This window comes from Eubalaena glacialis, chromosome 4 (genome assembly GCF_028564815.1).
Source record: "Eubalaena glacialis isolate mEubGla1 chromosome 4, mEubGla1.1.hap2.+ XY, whole genome shotgun sequence".
In the NCBI taxonomy this organism is placed as follows: Eukaryota; Metazoa; Chordata; class Mammalia; order Artiodactyla; family Balaenidae; genus Eubalaena; species Eubalaena glacialis.
In genome coordinates, this window is record NC_083719.1 from 136,528,623 (window position 1) to 136,546,698 (window position 18,076).

The following is an 18,076-nucleotide window of genomic DNA, read 5'->3' on the forward strand; positions in this document are numbered from 1 at the left end:
AAACCTGCAGAGTTATAAATGATAACTCTCGTCCACAAATATATTGAGGGAAGGCAACGAAGAGGATTTGAAAGCAAGGCAGAATTGCAGGAAACAGATTTCAGGAGGTAGGTGCGACTCGCCTTTAAAGCACATGAAAAGCGGCAAAACGTCGACAATGATGCCCTTGGCCAAAACGGGCGTATGCGTTTTTTCCTGAATATATTCAGGAAAAAACGCATACGCCCGTTTTGGCCAACCAAGCAAGCCGGAAAGGCAAATCAGCACTACAAACAAGTCTCGCTTGCCATCGGTCAAAAGGGCCATGCTGAAAAAAGTGTAAAACCCGGAAATGCAGGACAGGCCATGGAGACATGGGAGCCTTGCTACGCTGATGGGCGGGATGTAAATTGCCAACAGCCACTCTGGAGAAGTGTACGGTGTGTCCTGAAACATGTAATAAACACAGCTTAGAGAGCATAGGGCACTTCCACTCATGGGCGTATACATTGGGAAAACTGAAAATCCACAAGACACAGGCACCCCAAAGTGTAGGGCTGCTCTGTTTACAAGAACCTCCACTTCGGTACACCTTAACTAGCTCAGGATAGAGAAAAATGGCTAAAGAAGTTGTGGTACTTATGCACAATGGAATATCACTCAGCCATGAAATCAATGTCATAAGGCTAGTAGCAGCAAGCATGATGAGTGGATTTAGGTACGATGACTCTAAGTGAAATAAGTCACACAGAAAAAGACACTTTTCCTAAGATATCACTTATAGAGGGAATGTCAAAATCGCTACCCTTGAACTGAATTACAAGACAGAACAGAGTCACACGTTTAGAAAACACACTATGGCTGCTTAACGGGAAAGGTCAGGTGGGGTGATGCATAAAACAAGGGTTTGAAATTAGCTCAGATTCCGTTCCATAAGCCAAATATGTAAATGGACAAGACGTACACCCTGCTCAGTGAAATGGACTCAACACCCCCTATTCACCGCACAAGAATATATCTGACTGGTAAGAATCTTAAAACCTATGTATTGATATCTCTCTGGAAGTGAATCAAGAGGGTGTAAAGCGGCATAAACACAGCAGTGAAAAGCAGCTAAACCCCATTATAAAAATAAATTACTTAAAAAAAACCCATAAAACAACGACAGTGAAAGAGAGAGAAATTCTTACAAAATCCATTCAGGGGCTCTGATGCAACCTGGATTGACCATATCTAGACCCACAGCTGGATGAGACATAAGGCTGGACACTCTTGGAGCTGAGAGGATTGGTGAGGTTGGGTGAGCAAACGCAGACCCTTTAAACTCACACTGCGTGGTACCCATCCCATGGGTCCCAAATCTCCAGGTTCAAGGGCATCTTCCTACATCGAAAACATGCCTGGGAAACCCAGAAGATGGTACACCGTGTGGTCGGGAAAGGTTTCTAAAACGCACCTCATTTCTCCTCTCCTTGTGCTCGGGTTCGCCATTCCAGCCGCTTTACTAACAATCTCCCTACGTGGAGAATCAGCACCGTTAACCTCCTCTTTCGTACAGGTTGCAATTTGTCCTGAGGATGAACGGGAAGAGGGGGAACCAATGAGAGACTAGCTCTAGGTGTTGGGACAGGCACAGGTCACTCTATTTTTCCATCAGGAAGAAGAATGAACCACAGGCTCAGCTTGCCCCCCCGGAACCAGAATAGGGCCTGAAGCAATCCTGCGCTTTTGCGGCCAGCTCCCAAAAAAGCGAGTTGACAAATGGAGCTCAGGGGCACTGCAATTCACAAACCTGCAGAGTTATAAATGATAACTCTCGTCCACAAATATATTGAGGGAAGGCAACGAAGAGGATTTGAAAGCAAGGCAGAATTGCAGGAAACAGATTTCAGGAGGTAGGTGCGACTCGCCTTTAAAGCACATGAAAAGCGGCAAAACGTCGACAATGATGCCCTTGGCCAAAAAGGGCGTATGCGTTTTTTCCTGAATATATTCAGGAAAAAACGCATACGCCCTTTTTGGCCAACCAAGCAAGCCGGAAAGGCAAATCAGCACTACAAACAAGTCTCGCTTGCCATCGGTCAAAAGGGCCATGCTGAAAAAAGTGTAAAACCCGGAAATGCAGGACAGGCCATGGAGACATGGGAGCCTTGCTACGCTGATGGGCGGGATGCAAATTGCCAACAGCCACTCTGGAAAAGTGTACGGTGTGTCCTGAAACATGTAATAAACACAGCTTAGAGAGCATAGGGCACTTCCACTCATGGGCGTATACATTGGGAAAACTGAAAATCCACAAGACACAGGCACCCCAAAGTGTAGGGCTGCTCTGTTTACAAGAACCTCCACTTCGGTACACCTTAAATAGCTCAGGATAGAGAAAAATGGCTAAAGAAGTTGTGGTACTTATGCACAATGGAATATCACTCAGCCATGAAATCAATGTCATAAGGCTAGTAGCAGCAAGCATGATGAGTGGATTTAGGTACGATGACTCTAAGTGAAATAAGTCACACAGAAAAAGACACTTTTCCTAAGATATCACTTATAGAGGGAATGTCAAAATCGCTACCCTTGAACTGAATTACAAGACAGAACACAGTCACACGTTTAGAAAACACACTATGGCTGCTTAACGGGAAAGGTCAGGTGGGGGGATGCATAAAACAAGGGTTTGAAATTAGCTCAGATTCCGTTCCATAAGCCAAATATGTAATGGACAAGACGTACACCCTGCTCAGTGAAATGGACTCAACACCCCCTATTCACCGCACAAGAATATATCTGACTGGTAAGAATCTTAAAACCTATGTATTGATATCTCTCTGGAAGTGAATCAAGAGGGTGTAAAGCGGCATAAACACAGCAGTGAAAAGCAGCTAAACCCCATTATAAAAATAAATTACTTAAAAAAAACCCATAAAACAACGACAGTGAAAGAGAGAGAAATTCTTACAAAATCCATTCAGGGGCTCTGATGCAACCTGGATTGACCATATCTAGACCCACAGCTGGATGAGACATAAGGCTGGACACTCTTGGAGCTGAGAGGATTGGTGAGGTTGGGTGAGCAAACGCAGACCCTTTAAAGTCATACTGCGTGGTACCCATCCCATGGGTCCCAAATCTCCAGGTTCAAGGGCATCTTCCTACATCGAAAACATGCCTGGGAAACCCAGAAGATGGTACACCGTGTGGTCGGGAAAGGTTTCTAAAACGCACCTCATTTCTCCTCTCCTTGTGCTCGGGTTCGCCATTCCAGCCGCTTTACTAACAATCTCCCTACGTGGAGAATCAGCACCGTTAACCTCCTCTTTCGTACAGGTTGCAATTTGTCCTGAGGATGAACGGGAAGAGGGGGAACCAATGAGAGACTAGCTCTAGGTGTTGGGACAGGCACAGGTCACTCTATTTTTCCATCAGGAAGAAGAATGAACCACAGGCTCAGCCTGCCCCCCCGGAACCAGAATAGGGCCTGAAGCAATCCTGCGCTTTTGCGGCCAGCTCCCAAAAAAGCGAGTTGACAAATGGAGCTCAGGGGCACTGCAATTCACAAACCTGCAGAGTTATAAATGATAACTCTCGTCCACAAATATATTGAGGGAAGGCAACGAAGAGGATTTGAAAGCAAGGCAGAATTGCAGGAAACAGATTTCAGGAGGTAGGTGCGACTCGCCTTTAAAGCACATGAAAAGCGGCAAAACGTCGACAATGATGCCCTTGGCCAAAAAGGGCGTATGCGTTTTTTCCTGAATATATTCAGGAAAAAACGCATACGCCCTTTTTGGCCAACCAAGCAAGCCGGAAAGGCAAATCAGCACTACAAACAAGTCTCGCTTGCCATCGGTCAAAAGGGCCATGCTGAAAAAAGTGTAAAACCCGGAAATGCAGGACAGGCCATGGAGACATGGGAGCCTTGCTACGCTGATGGGCGGGATGCAAATTGCCAACAGCCACTCTGGAGAAGTGTACGGTGTGTCCTGAAACATGTAATAAACACAGCTTAGAGAGCATAGGGCACTTCCACTCATGGGCGTATACATTGGGAAAACTGAAAATCCACAAGACACAGGCACCCCAAAGTGTAGGGCTGCTCTGTTTACAAGAACCTCCACTTCGGTACACCTTAAATAGCTCAGGATAGAGAAAAATGGCTAAAGAAGTTGTGGTACTTATGCACAATGGAATATCACTCAGCCATGAAATCAATGTCATAAGGCTAGTAGCAGCAAGCATGATGAGTGGATTTAGGTACGATGACTCTAAGTGAAATAAGTCACACAGAAAAAGACACTTTTCCTAAGATATCACTTATAGAGGGAATGTCAAAATCGCTACCCTTGAACTGAATTACAAGACAGAACACAGTCACACGTTTAGAAAACACACTATGGCTGCTTAACGGGAAAGGTCAGGTGGGGTGATGCATAAAACAAGGGTTTGAAATTAGCTCAGATTCCGTTCCATAAGCCAAATATGTAATGGACAAGACGTACACCCTGCTCAGTGAAATGGACTCAACACCCCCTATTCACCGCACAAGAATATATCTGACTGGTAAGAATCTTAAAACCTATGTATTGATATCTCTCTGGAAGTGAATCAAGAGGGTGTAAAGCGGCATAAACACAGCAGTGAAAAGCAGCTAAACCCCATTATAAAAATAAATTACTTAAAAAAAACCCATAAAACAACGACAGTGAAAGAGAGAGAAATTCTTACAAAATCCATTCAGGGGCTCTGATGCAACCTGGATTGACCATATCTAGACCCACAGCTGGATGAGACATAAGGCTGGACACTCTTGGAGCTGAGAGGATTGGTGAGGTTGGGTGAGCAAACGCAGACCCTTTAAACTCACACTGCGTGGTACCCATCCCATGGGTCCCAAATCTCCAGGTTCAAGGGCATCTTCCTACATCGAAAACATGCCTGGGAAACCCAGAAGATGGTACACCGTGTGGTCGGGAAAGGTTTCTAAAACGCACCTCATTTCTCCTCTCCTTGTGCTCGGGTTCGCCATTCCAGCCGCTTTACTAACAATCTCCCTACGTGGAGAATCAGCACCGTTAACCTCCTCTTTCGTACAGGTTGCAATTTGTCCTGAGGATGAACGGGAAGAGGGGGAACCAATGAGAGACTAGCTCTAGGTGTTGGGACAGGCACAGGTCACTCTATTTTTCCATCAGGAAGAAGAATGAACCACAGGCTCAGCCTGCCCCCCCGGAACCAGAATAGGGCCTGAAGCAATCCTGCGCTTTTGCGGCCAGCTCCCAAAAAAGCGAGTTGACAAATGGAGCTCAGGGGCACTGCAATTCACAAACCTGCAGAGTTATAAATGATAACTCTCGTCCACAAATATATTGAGGGAAGGCAACGAAGAGGATTTGAAAGCAAGGCAGAATTGCAGGAAACAGATTTCAGGAGGTAGGTGCGACTCGCCTTTAAAGCACATGAAAAGCGGCAAAACGTCGACAATGATGCCCTTGGCCAAAAAGGGCGTATGCGTTTTTTCCTGAATATATTCAGGAAAAAACGCATACGCCCTTTTTGGCCAACCAAGCAAGCCGGAAAGGCAAATCAGCACTACAAACAAGTCTCGCTTGCCATCGGTCAAAAGGGCCATGCTGAAAAAAGTGTAAAACCCGGAAATGCAGGACAGGCCATGGAGACATGGGAGCCTTGCTACGCTGATGGGCGGGATGCAAATTGCCAACAGCCACTCTGGAGAAGTGTACGGTGTGTCCTGAAACATGTAATAAACACAGCTTAGAGAGCATAGGGCACTTCCACTCATGGGCGTATACATTGGGAAAACTGAAAATCCACAAGACACAGGCACCCCAAAGTGTAGGGCTGCTCTGTTTACAAGAACCTCCACTTCGGTACACCTTAAATAGCTCAGGATAGAGAAAAATGGCTAAAGAAGTTGTGGTACTTATGCACAATGGAATATCACTCAGCCATGAAATCAATGTCATAAGGCTAGTAGCAGCAAGCATGATGAGTGGATTTAGGTACGATGACTCTAAGTGAAATAAGTCACACAGAAAAAGACACTTTTCCTAAGATATCACTTATAGAGGGAATGTCAAAATCGCTACCCTTGAACTGAATTACAAGACAGAACACAGTCACACGTTTAGAAAACACACTATGGCTGCTTAACGGGAAAGGTCAGGTGGGGTGATGCATAAAACAAGGGTTTGAAATTAGCTCAGATTCCGTTCCATAAGCCAAATATGTAATGGACAAGACGTACACCCTGCTCAGTGAAATGGACTCAACACCCCCTATTCACCGCACAAGAATATATCTGACTGGTAAGAATCTTAAAACCTATGTATTGATATCTCTCTGGAAGTGAATCAAGAGGGTGTAAAGCGGCATAAACACAGCAGTGAAAAGCAGCTAAACCCCATTATAAAAATAAATTACTTAAAAAAAACCCATAAAACAACGATAGTGAAAGAGAGAGAAATTCTTACAAAATCCATTCAGGGGCTCTGATGCAACCTGGATTGACCATATCTAGACCCACAGCTGGATGAGACATAAGGCTGGACACTCTTGGAGCTGAGAGGATTGGTGAGGTTGGGTGAGCAAACGCAGACCCTTTAAACTCACACTGCGTGGTACCCATCCCATGGGTCCCAAATCTCCAGGTTCAAGGGCATCTTCCTACATCGAAAACATGCCTGGGAAACCCAGAAGATGGTACACCGTGTGGTCGGGAAAGGTTTCTAAAACGCACCTCATTTCTCCTCTCCTTGTGCTCGGGTTCGCCATTCCAGCCGCTTTACTAACAATCTCCCTACGTGGAGAATCAGCACCGTTAACCTCCTGTTTCGTACAGGTTGCAATTTGTCCTGAGGATGAACGGGAAGAGGGGGAACCAATGAGAGACTAGCTCTAGGTGTTGGGACAGGCACAGGTCACTCTATTTTTCCATCAGGAAGAAGAATGAACCACAGGCTCAGCCTGCCCCCCCGGAACCAGAATAGGGCCTGAAGCAATCCTGCGCTTTTGCGGCCAGCTCCCAAAAAAGCGAGTTGACAAATGGAGCTCAGGGGCACTGCAATTCACAAACCTGCAGAGTTATAAATGATAACTCTCGTCCACAAATATATTGAGGGAAGGCAACGAAGAGGATTTGAAAGCAAGGCAGAATTGCAGGAAACAGATTTCAGGAGGTAGGTGCGACTCGCCTTTAAAGCACATGAAAAGCGGCAAAACGTCGACAATGATGCCCTTGGCCAAAAAGGGCGTATGCGTTTTTTCCTGAATATATTCAGGAAAAAACGCATACGCCCTTTTTGGCCAACCAAGCAAGCCGGAAAGGCAAATCAGCACTACAAACAAGTCTCGCTTGCCATCGGTCAAAAGGGCCATGCTGAAAAAAGTGTAAAACCCGGAAATGCAGGACAGGCCATGGAGACATGGGAGCCTTGCTACGCTGATGGGCGGGATGTAAATTGCCAACAGCCACTCTGGAGAAGTGTACGGTGTGTCCTGAAACATGTAATAAACACAGCTTAGAGAGCATAGGGCACTTCCACTCATGGGCGTATACATTGGGAAAACTGAAAATCCACAAGACACAGGCACCCCAAAGTGTAGGGCTGCTCTGTTTACAAGAACCTCCACTTCGGTACACCTTAAATAGCTCAGGATAGAGAAAAATGGCTAAAGAAGTTGTGGTACTTATGCACAATGGAATATCACTCAGCCATGAAATCAATGTCATAAGGCTAGTAGCAGCAAGCATGATGAGTGGATTTAGGTACGATGACTCTAAGTGAAATAAGTCACACAGAAAAAGACACTTTTCCTAAGATATCACTTATAGAGGGAATGTCAAAATCGCTACCCTTGAACTGAATTACAAGACAGAACAGAGTCACACGTTTAGAAAACACACTATGGCTGCTTAACGGGAAAGGTCAGGTGGGGGGATGCATAAAACAAGGGTTTGAAATTAGCTCAGATTCCGTTCCATAAGCCAAATATGTAATGGACAAGACGTACACCCTGCTCAGTGAAATGGACTCAACACCCCCTATTCACCGCACAAGAATATATCTGACTGGTAAGAATCTTAAAACCTATGTATTGATATCTCTCTGGAAGTGAATCAAGAGGGTGTAAAGCGGCATAAACACAGCAGTGAAAAGCAGCTAAACCCCATTATAAAAATAAATTACTTAAAAAAAACCCATAAAACAACGACAGTGAAAGAGAGAGAAATTCTTACAAAATCCATTCAGGGGCTCTGATGCAACCTGGATTGACCATATCTAGACCCACAGCTGGATGAGACATAAGGCTGGACACTCTTGGAGCTGAGAGGATTGGTGAGGTTGGGTGAGCAAACGCAGACCCTTTAAAGTCATACTGCGTGGTACCCATCCCATGGGTCCCAAATCTCCAGGTTCAAGGGCATCTTCCTACATCGAAAACATGCCTGGGAAACCCAGAAGATGGTACACCGTGTGGTCGGGAAAGGTTTCTAAAACGCACCTCATTTCTCCTCTCCTTGTGCTCGGGTTCGCCATTCCAGCCGCTTTACTAACAATCTCCCTACGTGGAGAATCAGCACCGTTAACCTCCTCTTTCGTACAGGTTGCAATTTGTCCTGAGGATGAACGGGAAGAGGGGGAACCAATGAGAGACTAGCTCTAGGTGTTGGGACAGGCACAGGTCACTCTATTTTTCCATCAGGAAGAAGAAAGAACCACAGGCTCAGCCTGCCCCCCCGGAACCAGAATAGGGCCTGAAGCAATCCTGCGCTTTTGCGGCCAGCTCCCAAAAAAGCGAGTTGACAAATGGAGCTCAGGGGCACTGCAATTCACAAACCTGCAGAGTTATAAATGATAACTCTCGTCCACAAATATATTGAGGGAAGGCAACGAAGAGGATTTGAAAGCAAGGCAGAATTGCAGGAAACAGATTTCAGGAGGTAGGTGCGACTCGCCTTTAAAGCACATGAAAAGCGGCAAAACGTCGACAATGATGCCCTTGGCCAAAACGGGCGTATGCGTTTTTTCCTGAATATATTCAGGAAAAAACGCATACGCCCGTTTTGGCCAACCAAGCAAGCCGGAAAGGCAAATCAGCACTACAAACAAGTCTCGCTTGCCATCGGTCAAAAGGGCCATGCTGAAAAAAGTGTAAAACCCGGAAATGCAGGACAGGCCATGGAGACATGGGAGCCTTGCTACGCTGATGGGCGGGATGTAAATTGCCAACAGCCACTCTGGAGAAGTGTACGGTGTGTCCTGAAACATGTAATAAACACAGCTTAGAGAGCATAGGGCACTTCCACTCATGGGCGTATACATTGGGAAAACTGAAAATCCACAAGACACAGGCACCCCAAAGTGTAGGGCTGCTCTGTTTACAAGAACCTCCACTTCGGTACACCTTAAATAGCTCAGGATAGAGAAAAATGGCTAAAGAAGTTGTGGTACTTATGCACAATGGAATATCACTCAGCCATGAAATCAATGTCATAAGGCTAGTAGCAGCAAGCATGATGAGTGGATTTAGGTACGATGACTCTAAGTGAAATAAGTCACACAGAAAAAGACACTTTTCCTAAGATATCACTTATAGAGGGAATGTCAAAATCGCTACCCTTGAACTGAATTACAAGACAGAACACAGTCACACGTTTAGAAAACACACTATGGCTGCTTAACGGGAAAGGTCAGGTGGGGTGATGCATAAAACAAGGGTTTGAAATTAGCTCAGATTCCGTTCCATAAGCCAAATATGTAATGGACAAGACGTACACCCTGCTCAGTGAAATGGACTCAACACCCCCTATTCACCGCACAAGAATATATCTGACTGGTAAGAATCTTAAAACCTATGTATTGATATCTCTCTGGAAGTGAATCAAGAGGGTGTAAAGCGGCATAAACACAGCAGTGAAAAGCAGCTAAACCCCATTATAAAAATAAATTACTTAAAAAAAACCCATAAAACAACGATAGTGAAAGAGAGAGAAATTCTTACAAAATCCATTCAGGGGCTCTGATGCAACCTGGATTGACCATATCTAGACCCACAGCTGGATGAGACATAAGGCTGGACACTCTTGGAGCTGAGAGGATTGGTGAGGTTGGGTGAGCAAACGCAGACCCTTTAAAGTCATACTGCGTGGTACCCATCCCATGGGTCCCAAATCTCCAGGTTCAAGGGCATCTTCCTACATCGAAAACATGCCTGGGAAACCCAGAAGATGGTACACCGTGTGGTCGGGAAAGGTTTCTAAAACGCACCTCATTTCTCCTCTCCTTGTGCTCGGGTTCGCCATTCCAGCCGCTTTACTAACAATCTCCCTACGTGGAGAATCAGCACCGTTAACCTCCTGTTTCGTACAGGTTGCAATTTGTCCTGAGGATGAACGGGAAGAGGGGGAACCAATGAGAGACTAGCTCTAGGTGTTGGGACAGGCACAGGTCACTCTATTTTTCCATCAGGAAGAAGAATGAACCACAGGCTCAGCCTGCCCCCCCGGAACCAGAATAGGGCCTGAAGCAATCCTGCGCTTTTGCGGCCAGCTCCCAAAAAAGCGAGTTGACAAATGGAGCTCAGGGGCACTGCAATTCACAAACCTGCAGAGTTATAAATGATAACTCTCGTCCACAAATATATTGAGGGAAGGCAACGAAGAGGATTTGAAAGCAAGGCAGAATTGCAGGAAACAGATTTCAGGAGGTAGGTGCGACTCGCCTTTAAAGCACATGAAAAGCGGCAAAACGTCGACAATGATGCCCTTGGCCAAAAAGGGCGTATGCGTTTTTTCCTGAATATATTCAGGAAAAAACGCATACGCCCTTTTTGGCCAACCAAGCAAGCCGGAAAGGCAAATCAGCACTACAAACAAGTCTCGCTTGCCATCGGTCAAAAGGGCCATGCTGAAAAAAGTGTAAAACCCGGAAATGCAGGACAGGCCATGGAGACATGGGAGCCTTGCTACGCTGATGGGCGGGATGCAAATTGCCAACAGCCACTCTGGAGAAGTGTACGGTGTGTCCTGAAACATGTAATAAACACAGCTTAGAGAGCATAGGGCACTTCCACTCATGGGCGTATACATTGGGAAAACTGAAAATCCACAAGACACAGGCACCCCAAAGTGTAGGGCTGCTCTGTTTACAAGAACCTCCACTTCGGTACACCTTAAATAGCTCAGGATAGAGAAAAATGGCTAAAGAAGTTGTGGTACTTATGCACAATGGAATATCACTCAGCCATGAAATCAATGTCATAAGGCTAGTAGCAGCAAGCATGATGAGTGGATTTAGGTACGATGACTCTAAGTGAAATAAGTCACACAGAAAAAGACACTTTTCCTAAGATATCACTTATAGAGGGAATGTCAAAATCGCTACCCTTGAACTGAATTACAAGACAGAACACAGTCACACGTTTAGAAAACACACTATGGCTGCTTAACGGGAAAGGTCAGGTGGGGTGATGCATAAAACAAGGGTTTGAAATTAGCTCAGATTCCGTTCCATAAGCCAAATATGTAATGGACAAGACGTACACCCTGCTCAGTGAAATGGACTCAACACCCCCTATTCACCGCACAAGAATATATCTGACTGGTAAGAATCTTAAAACCTATGTATTGATATCTCTCTGGAAGTGAATCAAGAGGGTGTAAAGCGGCATAAACACAGCAGTGAAAAGCAGCTAAACCCCATTATAAAAATAAATTACTTAAAAAAAACCCATAAAACAACGACAGTGAAAGAGAGAGAAATTCTTACAAAATCCATTCAGGGGCTCTGATGCAACCTGGATTGACCATATCTAGACCCACAGCTGGATGAGACATAAGGCTGGACACTCTTGGAGCTGAGAGGATTGGTGAGGTTGGGTGAGCAAACGCAGACCCTTTAAACTCACACTGCGTGGTACCCATCCCATGGGTCCCAAATCTCCAGGTTCAAGGGCATCTTCCTACATCGAAAACATGCCTGGGAAACCCAGAAGATGGTACACCGTGTGGTCGGGAAAGGTTTCTAAAACGCACCTCATTTCTCCTCTCCTTGTGCTCGGGTTCGCCATTCCAGCCGCTTTACTAACAATCTCCCTACGTGGAGAATCAGCACCGTTAACCTCCTCTTTCGTACAGGTTGCAATTTGTCCTGAGGATGAACGGGAAGAGGGGGAACCAATGAGAGACTAGCTCTAGGTGTTGGGACAGGCACAGGTCACTCTATTTTTCCATCAGGAAGAAGAATGAACCACAGGCTCAGCCTGCCCCCCCCGGAACCAGAATAGGGCCTGAAGCAATCCTGCGCTTTTGCGGCCAGCTCCCAAAAAAGCGAGTTGACAAATGGAGCTCAGGGGCACTGCAATTCACAAACCTGCAGAGTTATAAATGATAACTCTCGTCCACAAATATATTGAGGGAAGGCAACGAAGAGGATTTGAAAGCAAGGCAGAATTGCAGGAAACAGATTTCAGGAGGTAGGTGCGACTCGCCTTTAAGCACATGAAAAGCGGCAAAACGTCGACAATGATGCCCTTGGCCAAAAAGGGCGTATGCGTTTTTTCCTGAATATATTCAGGAAAAAACGCATACGCCCTTTTTGGCCAACCAAGCAAGCCGGAAAGGCAAATCAGCACTACAAACAAGTCTCGCTTGCCATCGGTCAAAAGGGCCATGCTGAAAAAAGTGTAAAACCCGGAAATGCAGGACAGGCCATGGAGACATGGGAGCCTTGCTACGCTGATGGGCGGGATGTAAATTGCCAACAGCCACTCTGGAGAAGTGTACGGTGTGTCCTGAAACATGTAATAAACACAGCTTAGAGAGCATAGGGCACTTCCACTCATGGGCGTATACATTGGGAAAACTGAAAATCCACAAGACACAGGCACCCCAAAGTGTAGGGCTGCTCTGTTTACAAGAACCTCCACTTCGGTACACCTTAAATAGCTCAGGATAGAGAAAAATGGCTAAAGAAGTTGTGGTACTTATGCACAATGGAATATCACTCAGCCATGAAATCAATGTCATAAGGCTAGTAGCAGCAAGCATGATGAGTGGATTTAGGTACGATGACTCTAAGTGAAATAAGTCACACAGAAAAAGACACTTTTCCTAAGATATCACTTATAGAGGGAATGTCAAAATCGCTACCCTTGAACTGAATTACAAGACAGAACAGAGTCACACGTTTAGAAAACACACTATGGCTGCTTAACGGGAAAGGTCAGGTGGGGGGATGCATAAAACAAGGGTTTGAAATTAGCTCAGATTCCGTTCCATAAGCCAAATATGTAATGGACAAGACGTACACCCTGCTCAGTGAAATGGACTCAACACCCCCTATTCACCGCACAAGAATATATCTGACTGGTAAGAATCTTAAAACCTATGTATTGATATCTCTCTGGAAGTGAATCAAGAGGGTGTAAAGCGGCATAAACACAGCAGTGAAAAGCAGCTAAACCCCATTATAAAAATAAATTACTTTAAAAAAACCCATAAAACAACGACAGTGAAAGAGAGAGAAATTCTTACAAAATCCATTCAGGGGCTCTGATGCAACCTGGATTGACCATATCTAGACCCACAGCTGGATGAGACATAAGGGTGGACACTCTTGGAGCTGAGAGGATTGGTGAGGTTGGGTGAGCAAACGCAGACCCTTTAAAGTCATACTGCGTGGTACCCATCCCATGGGTCCCAAATCTCCAGGTTCAAGGGCATCTTCCTACATCGAAAACATGCCTGGGAAACCCAGAAGATGGTACACCGTGTGGTCGGGAAAGGTTTCTAAAACGCACCTCATTTCTCCTCTCCTTGTGCTCGGGTTCGCCATTCCAGCCGCTTTACTAACAATCTCCCTACGTGGAGAATCAGCACCGTTAACCTCCTCTTTCGTACAGGTTGCAATTTGTCCTGAGGATGAACGGGAAGAGGGGGAACCAATGAGAGACTAGCTCTAGGTGTTGGGACAGGCACAGGTCACTCTATTTTTCCATCAGGAAGAAGAATGAACCACAGGCTCAGCCTGCCCCCCCGGAACCAGAATAGGGCCTGAAGCAATCCTGCGCTTTTGCGGCCAGCTCCCAAAAAAGCGAGTTGACAAATGGAGCTCAGGGGCACTGCAATTCACAAACCTGCAGAGTTATAAATGATAACTCTCGTCCACAAATATATTGAGGGAAGGCAACGAAGAGGATTTGAAAGCAAGGCAGAATTGCAGGAAACAGATTTCAGGAGGTAGGTGCGACTCGCCTTTAAAGCACATGAAAAGCGGCAAAACGTCGACAATGATGCCCTTGGCCAAAAAGGGCGTATGCGTTTTTTCCTGAATATATTCAGGAAAAAACGCATACGCCCTTTTTGGCCAACCAAGCAAGCCGGAAAGGCAAATCAGCACTACAAACAAGTCTCGCTTGCCATCGGTCAAAAGGGCCATGCTGAAAAAAGTGTAAAACCCGGAAATGCAGGACAGGCCATGGAGACATGGGAGCCTTGCTACGCTGATGGGCGGGATGCAAATTGCCAACAGCCACTCTGGAGAAGTGTACGGTGTGTCCTGAAACATGTAATAAACACAGCTTAGAGAGCATAGGGCACTTCCACTCATGGGTGTATACATTGGGAAAACTGAAAATCCACAAGACACAGGCACCCCAAAGTGTAGGGCTGCTCTGTTTACAAGAACCTCCACTTCGGTACACCTTAAATAGCTCAGGATAGAGAAAAATGGATAAAGAAGTTGTGGTACTTATGCACAATGGAATATCACTCAGCCATGAAATCAATGTCATAAGGCTAGTAGCAGCAAGCATGATGAGTGGATTTAGGTACGATGACTCTAAGTGAAATAAGTCACACAGAAAAAGACACTTTTCCTAAGATATCACTTATAGAGGGAATGTCAAAATCGCTACCCTTGAACTGAATTACAAGACAGAACAGAGTCACACGTTTAGAAAACACACTATGGCTGCTTAACGGGAAAGGTCAGGTGGGGTGATGCATAAAACAAGGGTTTGAAATTAGCTCAGATTCCGTTCCATAAGCCAAATATGTAATGGACAAGACGTACACCCTGCTCAGTGAAATGGACTCAACACCCCCTATTCACCGCACAAGAATATATCTGACTGGTAAGAATCTTAAAACCTATGTATTGATATCTCTCTGGAAGTGAATCAAGAGGGTGTAAAGCGGCATAAACACAGCAGTGAAAAGCAGCTAAACCCCATTATAAAAATAAATTACTTAAAAAAAACCCATAAAACAACGACAGTGAAAGAGAGAGAAATTCTTACAAAATCCATTCAGGGGCTCTGATGCAACCTGGATTGACCATATCTAGACCCACAGCTGGATGAGACATAAGGGTGGACACTCTTGGAGCTGAGAGGATTGGTGAGGTTGGGTGAGCAAACGCAGACCCTTTAAAGTCATACTGCGTGGTACCCATCCCATGGGTCCCAAATCTCCAGGTTCAAGGGCATCTTCCTACATCGAAAACATGCCTGGGAAACCCAGAAGATGGTACACCGTGTGGTCGGGAAAGGTTTCTAAAACGCACCTCATTTCTCCTCTCCTTGTGCTCGGGTTCGCCATTCCAGCCGCTTTACTAACAATCTCCCTACGTGGAGAATCAGCACCGTTAACCTCCTGTTTCGTACAGGTTGCAATTTGTCCTGAGGATGAACGGGAAGAGGGGGAACCAATGAGAGACTAGCTCTAGGTGTTGGGACAGGCACAGGTCACTCTATTTTTCCATCAGGAAGAAGAATGAACCACAGGCTCAGCCTGCCCCCCCGGAACCAGAATAGGGCCTGAAGCAATCCTGCGCTTTTGCGGCCAGCTCCCAAAAAAGCGAGTTGACAAATGGAGCTCAGGGGCACTGCAATTCACAAACCTGCAGAGTTATAAATGATAACTCTCGTCCACAAATATATTGAGGGAAGGCAACGAAGAGGATTTGAAAGCAAGGCAGAATTGCAGGAAACAGATTTCAGGAGGTAGGTGCGACTCGCCTTTAAAGCACATGAAAAGCGGCAAAACGTCGACAATGATGCCCTTGGCCAAAAAGGGCGTATGCGTTTTTTCCTGAATATATTCAGGAAAAAACGCATACGCCCTTTTTGGCCAACCAAGCAAGCCGTAAAGGCAAATCAGCACTACAAACAAGTCTCGCTTGCCATCAGTCAAAAGGGCCATGCTGAAAAAAGTGTAAAACCCGGAAATGCAGGACAGGCCATGGAGACATGGGAGCCTTGCTACGCTGATGGGCGGGATGTAAATTGCCAACAGCCACTCTGGAGAAGTGTACGGTGTGTCCTGAAACATGTAATAAACACAGCTTAGAGAGCATAGGGCACTTCCACTCATGGGCGTATACATTGGGAAAACTGAAAATCCACAAGACACAGGCACCCCAAAGTGTAGGGCTGCTCTGTTTACAAGAACCTCCACTTCGGTACACCTTAAATAGCTCAGGATAGAGAAAAATGGCTAAAGAAGTTGTGGTACTTATGCACAATGGAATATCACTCAGCCATGAAATCAATGTCATAAGGCTAGTAGCAGCAAGCATGATGAGTGGATTTAGGTACGATGACTCTAAGTGAAATAAGTCACACAGAAAAAGACACTTTTCCTAAGATATCACTTATAGAGGGAATGTCAAAATCGCTACCCTTGAACTGAATTACAAGACAGAACACAGTCACACGTTTAGAAAACACACTATGGCTGCTTAACGGGAAAGGTCAGGTGGGGTGATGCATAAAACAAGGGTTTGAAATTAGCTCAGATTCCGTTCCATAAGCCAAATATGTAATGGACAAGACGTACACCCTGCTCAGTGAAATGGACTCAACACCCCCTATTCACCGCACAAGAATATATCTGACTGGTAAGAATCTTAAAACCTATGTATTGATATCTCTCTGGAAGTGAATCAAGAGGGTGTAAAGCGGCATAAACACAGCAGTGAAAAGCAGCTAAACCCCATTATAAAAATAAATTACTTAAAAAAACCCCATAAAACAACGACAGTGAAAGAGACAGAAATTCTTACAAAATCCATTCAGGGGCTCTGATGCAACCTGGATTGACCATATCTAGACCCACAGCTGGATGAGACATAAGGCTGGACACTCTTGGAGCTGAGAGGATTGGTGAGGTTGGGTGAGCAAACGCAGACCCTTTAAAGTCATACTGCGTGGTACCCATCCCATGGGTCCCAAATCTCCAGGTTCAAGGGCATCTTCCTACATCGAAAACATGCCTGGGAAACCCAGAAGATGGTACACCGTGTGGTCGGGAAAGGTTTCTAAAACGCACCTCATTTCTCCTCTCCTTGTGCTCGGGTTCGCCATTCCAGCCGCTTTACTAACAATCTCCCTACGTGGAGAATCAGCACCGTTAACCTCCTGTTTCGTACAGGTTGCAATTTGTCCTGAGGATGAACGGGAAGAGGGGGAACCAATGAGAGACTAGCTCTAGGTGTTGGGACAGGCACAGGTCACTCTATTTTTCCATCAGGAAGAAGAATGAACCACAGGCTCAGCCTGCCCCCCCGGAACCAGAATAGGGCCTGAAGCAATCCTGCGCTTTTGCGGCCAGCTCCCAAAAAAGCGAGTTGACAAATGGAGCTCAGGGGCACTGCAATTCACAAACCTGCAGAGTTATAAATGATAACTCTCGTCCACAAATATATTGAGGGAAGGCAACGAAGAGGATTTGAAAGCAAGGCAGAATTGCAGGAAACAGATTTCAGGAGGTAGGTGCGACTCGCCTTTAAAGCACATGAAAAGCGGCAAAACGTCGACAATGATGCCCTTGGCCAAAAAGGGCGTATGCGTTTTTTCCTGAATATATTCAGGAAAAAACGCATACGCCCTTTTTGGCCAACCAAGCAAGCCGGAAAGGCAAATCAGCACTACAAACAAGTCTCGCTTGCCATCGGTCAAAAGGGCCATGCTGAAAAAAGTGTAAAACCCGGAAATGCAGGACAGGCCATGGAGACATGGGAGCCTTGCTACGCTGATGGGCGGGATGCAAATTGCCAACAGCCACTCTGGAGAAGTG